Here is a 7762-nt window from a genome sequence, read left to right on the forward strand (position 1 = left end):
CTGATTGCCATAGTGACAGAGACCTCAGCCTGTGTGAGATGTTATCTTGGTAGCCCATGTAAAACAGTTCATATTTGTTTGAGTGTGAAACAGAGAGAGAGTGTGAGAGAGATAGACACCAGACACACAAGTTGCTACAGGCATGGTGGGGTGGGGGGTGGTGTGGGAGCATGTCTTGCTCCCTCTGTTTCTTCACCAGCTTTTATCCTTCTTTTCTCTCCCTTTGCTCCCATCTCCCTCTGTCTCTCTCCCTCTGTCTCTCTCTCCCCGGAAGCATGAGGAGAATCAATATGTTTTCAATTTGCAGCAGAGCCTTCCTCCTCTGCATTCTAATCAGCCTCCACTGGCCCTTTAACTTCCAGAGAGAGACAGAAGAAGAAACAGAGAGAGGATGAAGAAGAAGTGGGTGAAGGTGGACTTCAGCTAAAGGACAGTTTCTATATGCAGCTACGATGTCAGCTTCAAAATCAGTGAAACATGTCTTTGCAGTTTCATTGCAGACCACATGAGGTGGACAAATCCGGGCTGTCTAAGGTGCGATTTCTCACTCTTGTCTTTCATCTCCCCTTAAACCTCTACAAATCCACTCAGCATTGTGGAATAATGAGGAACAATGTAATATTTACAACTTTATTCAGCATCGACCCAAAGTTGGTCAGTCAGTCAGTTAAACTGATATCAGTCATGTTGCTCAACCTTCATCACTGGCTGTCTTTGCATCTTTCCACTTAATCCAACTGCTGACATACTGACAAGAATATCCATCCATTTCCTGTGATTTTCCAGTTACGGGTCTTGTTCGCTCCCATTGTGCATCGTAATAAAGAGGAAAGCTATCAATAAAGGCCAAAACTCAAAACTCCATCTTTATATCCATCCATCTTCTTATCCAGTTCAGGATGGCTGGAACCTATTACAGCTGTTATAGGGTGAGAGGTGGGTACACCCTGGACAGGTCGCTAGTCTGTTGGACGTCTAACACACAAAGACCTTCAACCATCTATGGCCAATTTAGAATCACCAGTTAACCTAACCCCACTAATTGCATATCTTTGGACTGTGGGAGGAAGTCAGAGTACTCAGAGAGAGAACCCATGCAGACACAGGGAGAACATGCAAACTCCATACAGAAGGGCCAGATGGTGCATTCAAACCCCAGGATCTTCTTGCTATGGGGCGACAATGCTAACAACCACACCACTGTGCTCCCCCTACCAATAACATACACACATATGGCAGTAATAAACAGATATATTTTGGTTTAAACTATGTCTTTTCCATCATTTTTAATGGTTTGCATTCAGGCACTCGCTACAAAAACAACACCACACATCTGAGATGCATTTGTCCCCACTATATTTATTCCCGTCTTGTAGGTTTGTGTTGCATGTTTGCACTTGCTGTAAAGAGAAAGCCCGCCAAAAACTGCAAATCATGGAAATGTAGTGTTTCCTAAACACTTCACTGTTGCACGTTGCTAATGATTGCCATATACATATACCTTCATTAATAAGGAATTTTTAGCCTTGTGATTCTTTGATGTTTGTACTCGGTGCACATCTTAGTACTTTTGCAAAAGCCGTGTCTTGGATATTTTTCTAGCAAAGCTGCTGATTATTTGTGCTGATAAATCAGCGGGGACAGCTTTGTACCCAGCCAAGCTTTGGATGCGCTCCAGCTGCTAGTCACCTAACATTGTTCATGCAGAAAATGAATTGAAAATGAATTTTATGGAACCGAGGGAGCCCAAAATAACCTGCTATGCAACTTTAAAGGACGGACTTTTTTCTTTCTTTCTTTCTTTCTTTCTTTTTAAACGCTCGCATTCCTGCACAATAACTGTGATTAAAGCGAAGGATGAACAGGTGACAGCGGATGAGGCGCCGTAATCTCCGTGTAGGCTCGTGTTCTTGGACGAGCGGGTGTTTTGTCAGTATCATCCACACTCTCGAGGACTCGCCAGCACGCCACCACACCGCAAAAACAAACACACTCCAACAGGAAATCAGAAGTAAGAGTGGAAAATTAAGAAAAGAGAAAGAGGGGGCAAAATGCTCTCTTTCTGTTCTCCTCTGCCCCCGTTAATGATGACTTCTGCAGAGAGAGAGCCACCCTGGGACCTTCTTGGTTCACCCAGGAGATGAGAGGAGAGAGAAGTTTCACCTCACTAACAGCAGGGTCTGCCGAGACAATACCTCAGAGGACTGAAGATCCACAGCAATTAGCCCGTCTCTCCCTTTTTTCCCTTCATCACGCCCATCCCTGCACTTATCTGATTATTCAAATAGCACCCGTGGCTTAAGGATGGATGGCATACATGTTCTCCGGTGATTAGCTTTTTGACCCACAGCCCCGACTGCGGATGCGAGGCTTTTTATAGGTTATGAGTCACCCATCATCTGTAAAAATGTTGATTGCATAATGCAGCACTCCAGTTAAATTGCTAATTCATGCATGAAGATTTCAGGCACAAATAAACATGCGTGCAGTTTGTACACTGAGGGGAGAAAAAAAAGCGTCTTCTCACGATTCCTTTATTTTTACTTCTGAGGACCGAGATCCCAGTTCATGAGTGCAACCCCGTGTTTGTATTTAACACCGACTCTGACATCACTGCAGTTAGAAAACACTGATGAGATTAAAATACTAAATTCAGGCAAACTTTGAGGATCTGCAGCAGATTCCACACAGTTTTCAACCCCTTTTAATTCAGCGTGCAGGACTTCCTGTGATCTTAATGATGGTCTAATGTGTGAATGTCTGAAAATTAAACAGAGTATGGTTTATTTACAGATTGGACTCTGAATGTTTCCCCTGTAAATGAGAAGAAAGCTAAGCAGAGGAGTGGGATAACAATAATAATAATGTCATGCCCCTTTTATTCCCCAAAACACAAAGAAGAGGTCAAAAAGAAGAACAGATGGACAAACAGATGTGGATGAAAAACTTTCCTCCATCTTTTTTTATCTTCGTCGCTGCTGCATGAAGCTCCTTACATCAGCTCTGGGGAGAAGTTCACCCAGGTTTTGTGTCATTTTATTTCCTTTTTCCTCTCTTCTTCGCTCTCTTCCTCCCTCCACATTGCTAATTCACCAGCCCACCGCCTCCCTCTGTCTGCCTGTGACTTTGCTCGTGGCGCTGGAACAGAGCAGAGGAGGAACTTTCAAAGTAGGCCAGGTTGCAGCAGGTAACGCAGAGTCATTCATGCAAACTGGAAGCTTGTGATGAGAACGAGAGGAACAGGACACCCTGGATCAGCCTTGGGCAACGAGAGGCAGAAGGGAAAGAGGTGAAGGGCAGGGGGAAAGAAAAGGAGGAGATGGGATAGTGGAAATCTTTGGGGACGTGGCCAAAAAGAAATGTATAAAATGTGTGTTAAAAAGGAGAAAAAAGTGCAATGTGAGATGGAAAGAAAGGAAAGAAGGTGGCTGCATTAGTCTCAATTTGGTGTTTACAAATAAGGCACATGGATGCACATTTCTGAAAAATACTTGTACACAAATTAGTTTATTTCATCAAAAATTTGGTGGGTTTTATGAGAAAATGTGAAAAATGGATTTCAATATTTACAATCCAGATGTTTTAAAGACTGAATTTCTTTTTATTTAAGCAAATTGATCAAAAGCTGAAACTCCGAGAAGTTCAAATTTCTCTTTGATTTTGTTTTGCTTCCAAGGAGCCAGCCACTCCAGGCTTTCTGAAGATTGTTCACAAGGTTTATTTGGACATTGGCTGCTTTTTCACTCATTTTCACATTTGTTTACACATGACCAACTTGAAATTGTATCTTTAGGAACTTTATTATTAGCAAAATATTGCAAAAATGAATCACTTTTTTCCCATTTCTTCAGGTGAATCTATGAAAAATGCAAACGGTGGCAGTTTGACAGACATACAATTGTATTTTCACACTACACTGTGAAAAAGAAAGAGCTGTCAGTCAAAACCTGTCACATTTCAGCACGTTATGTAGTGAGTCCTTAAAGATATTTGAGAAAACAAGAGAAGTGGTCGGTCAAAAAACAGTATTTACAGCAGAGAGCAAACTAACTGGCAAACATGTCGAGATGTACTCTGCGTCTCACCCTGTGGTATCTAGGATAGGCTCCAGATAAGTGGAAGAGAATGGACTGATGGATTGAGTACAGTATCTGAAAGTCATCTTCTTAAGAAAAAGGAAAAACCTAGCAAAGACCTAAAACAGCACCTGAGATCTGCATCGACTGTTCACTGAAGCCTCGTCAGAAACAGGCTCAGTGGAAGGGAAGCTGTGAAGAAGCGCTTTCTAAGAAACCTGGAGAAAATTACACCAAGACCTGGAATGAAAATCAGTGGCAGCAAGTCTCACAGAGTGATGAATCCAAATTTGACATTTTTGGTTTAGCTGTCAATATGTACAGAGCAGGTCAGGAGAGAGGTACAACAGTGCTTCTGCAGCCATCTATAAAACATGATGGAGGCTCTGTCATGGTTTGGAGCTGCATTTCAGTCAGTGCTGTTGGGATCTTGTCAAAGATGATTATGAACACAGAAAAGTATCGTCTAATTTGATCCACTATGCAAAGGAGAGGATACGATTGGCACTGGCTTCACTGTTCAGCATGACAATGATCCCAAACACACTGCTGATATAGAATCTTGATAGAGATGCGACAACAGGCAGCAGGTTTTAGATCTCACCCTGGGTCAGCATACCTGAATCAAGTGATTAGTTCATTACCAGGCCTCTGGAGAACTTCAAGACATGCTGAGGACGTAATTTAGCCATTTAAATCAGCTGTGGATCAAGGACACATCTAAAACCTGCAGTTCACCGGCCCTTGAGGCCTGGAGTCCCCCACCCCTAAAGATTATAAGTGTACCTATTTCCTATTTTCCAAGCAAAGTATAAAGAAATTTAAAGAATAAAAAAATTCTTAATTGTTTCTCGGGAACAAGACCCCGAGATACTTGAACTCCTCCACTTGGGGCAGGAACTCATCCCCGACCCGGAGTGGGCACTCCACCCTTTTCCGGCTGAGAACCATGGCCTCAGATTTGGAGGTGCTGATCCTCATTCCCGCTGCTTCACACTCGGCTGCAAACCGTTCCAGTGCGAGCTGGAGGCCTTCACCTGATGAAGCCAACAGAACCACATCATCCGCAAAAAGCAGAGATGAGATTCTGAGGCCACCGGCGAAAGCCCTCGCCACTTGGCTGCACCTAGAAATCCTGTCCATAAAATTATGAACAGGACCGGTGACAAAGGGCAGCCCTGGCGGAGCCCATCACCCACCGGGAACGAGTCCGACTTATTGCCGGCAATGCGAACCAAACTCTTGCAATGGTTGTATAGGGATCGAATGGCCCGTAGCAATGGGCCAGACACCCCATACTCCCGCAACACCTCCCACAGGACACCCCGAGGGACACGGTCGAATGCCTTCTCCAAGTCCACAAAACACATGTAGACTGGTTGGGCAAACTCCCATGCACCCTCGAGTATCCTTGAGAGGATAAAGAGCTGGTCCAGTGTTCCGCGACCAGGACGAAAACCGCATTGTTCCTCCTGTATCCGAGGTTCGACTAACGGACGAACTCTCCTTTCCAGCACCCTGGCATAGACTTTCCCAGGGAGGCTGAGGAGTGTGATCCCCCTGTAGTTGGAACACACCCTCTGGTCCCCCTTCTTAAAGATGGGGACCACCACCCCGGTCTGCCAGTCCAGGGGTACTGCCCCTGATCTCCACGCAACATTGTAGAGGCGTGTCAACCAGGACAGCCCTACAACGTCCAGAGCCTTCAGGAACTCGGGCGGACCTCATCAACACCAGGGCTCTGCCACCAAGGAGTTGTTTAACTGCCTCAGTGACCTCGCCCCGGAAATTGGCGGGTCATTCCCTCATCCCCAGACTCTGCTTCCTCCTCGGAAGACGTGTCAGTGGGATTAAGGAGGTCCTCAGTATTCCTTCCACCGCCTGGCAATTTTCTCAGTCGACGTCAGCAGCGCCCGCCAGCACTATACACAGTGCAGGTAGAGCACCGCTTTCCCCTCCTGAGACGCCTGACGGTTTGCCAGAATCTCTTGAGGCAGTCCGAAAGTCTTTTTCCATGGCCTCTCGAACTCCTCCCACACCGAGTTTTTGCTTCAGCCACTGCCCGAGCCGCATTCCGCTTGGCCTGTCGATACCTGTCGGCTGCTTCCGGAGTCCCACAGGCTAACCAAGCCCGATGGGACTCCTTCTTCAGCCTGGTGGCTCCCTTCACCTCTGGTGTCCACCATTTGGTTCGGGGTTACCACCACGGCAGGCACCAACCACCTTGCGGCCGCAGCTCACTGCAGCAGCTTCGGCAATGGAGACGCTGAACATGGTCCATTCGGACTCAATGTCCCCAGTCTCCCTCGGAATGCTGTTGAAGCTCTGCCGGAGGTTTTCGTTGAAGATCTCACGGACTGGGGCCTACCCTCACCTATGGCCACGAGCTGTGGGTAGTGACCGAAAGAACGAGATCGCGGATACAAGCGGCAGAAATGAGCTTCCTCCGAAGGGTGGCTGGCCTCTCCCTTAGAGATAGGGTGAGAAGTTCGGCCATCCGGGAGGGGCTCAGAGTAGAGCCGCTGCTCCTCCACATCGAAAGGAGCCAGTTGAGGTGGTTCGGGCATCTGACAAGGATGCCTCCTGGGCGCCTCCTGGGTGAGGTGTTCGGGCATGTCCCACCGGGAGGAGGCCCAGGGCAGACCCAGGACACGCTGGAGAGATTATATCTCTCGGCTGGCCTGGGAACGCCTTTGGTGTTCCCCGGATAAGCTGGAGGAGGTGGCTGGGGAGAGGGGGTCTGGGCTTCTCTGCTTAGGCTGCTGCCCCCGCGACCCGGCCTCGGATAAAGCGGATGAAGATGGATGGATGGATGGATGTTTCTCTAGTTCAGGATTGCAGGGCTGAGCCCTATACTAACCATTATAAGGCAAAAGGCAGAATGTGTAAGTCTGAACAGGTCAACAGTTCAGACTGACACAATCACACCTACAGCCAATTTAGAATAATCATTGTGAATTATATGCATGTCTATGGGAGGAAAGAAAGAAAGCAGCATAAAAGTGCCATAAAAAGAAAGAAAGAAACACATTAACATGATCTAGAAAATTACTTTGGTACAATTGCATTCATCTTTAGCTAGGACCTGTGTGATCAGCTAGCATATCATTGGTAACACTCGCACACCTGCAAAGACACCATAATTACTAATATACATACAAGTGTTGGAGCAACATGTGCTGATATAAGTATGGTGTATTTTTCACTGAAGGTTTTGCTTATTTCAACGAGACAATGCTGCATCACATGTTATCTACATGTCCTCCGATATCATGGCTCAGCAGAAAAAGAGTCTGGGTGCTAAACTGGCCTGCGTGGAGGTCAGACCTGTCACCCACTGAAGACATTTGCTGCATTATGAAATGAAAACGGAGGTTCAGCTGAAATCCTGTCGGGGAAGAATGGGAAACATTTGGAAAACTACGGGGATGGTTTCCTCAGTTTCCAATCAGTGTTGTTAAAAGAAGTGAAAAAAGATGTCCTTGAACCAGCTTCTTTTTAAGCCTTCCTGGCATCAACAAGAAAGGAAACTTATTATTTTATACTTTCCACTCTCATAAAAACACACTTCCAGATGAACCGAATCAACTTTCTTGGAAATTCCTTGTACTTTATACAATCCAGTACTCTTAGAGTTTAGTAATAATAGAGTTTAGATGATTTGCAGATACGGTTTTATCTACAAT

Source organism: Oreochromis aureus, linkage group 6 (genome assembly GCF_013358895.1).
Source record: "Oreochromis aureus strain Israel breed Guangdong linkage group 6, ZZ_aureus, whole genome shotgun sequence".
NCBI classification, from domain to species: domain Eukaryota; kingdom Metazoa; phylum Chordata; class Actinopteri; order Cichliformes; family Cichlidae; genus Oreochromis; species Oreochromis aureus.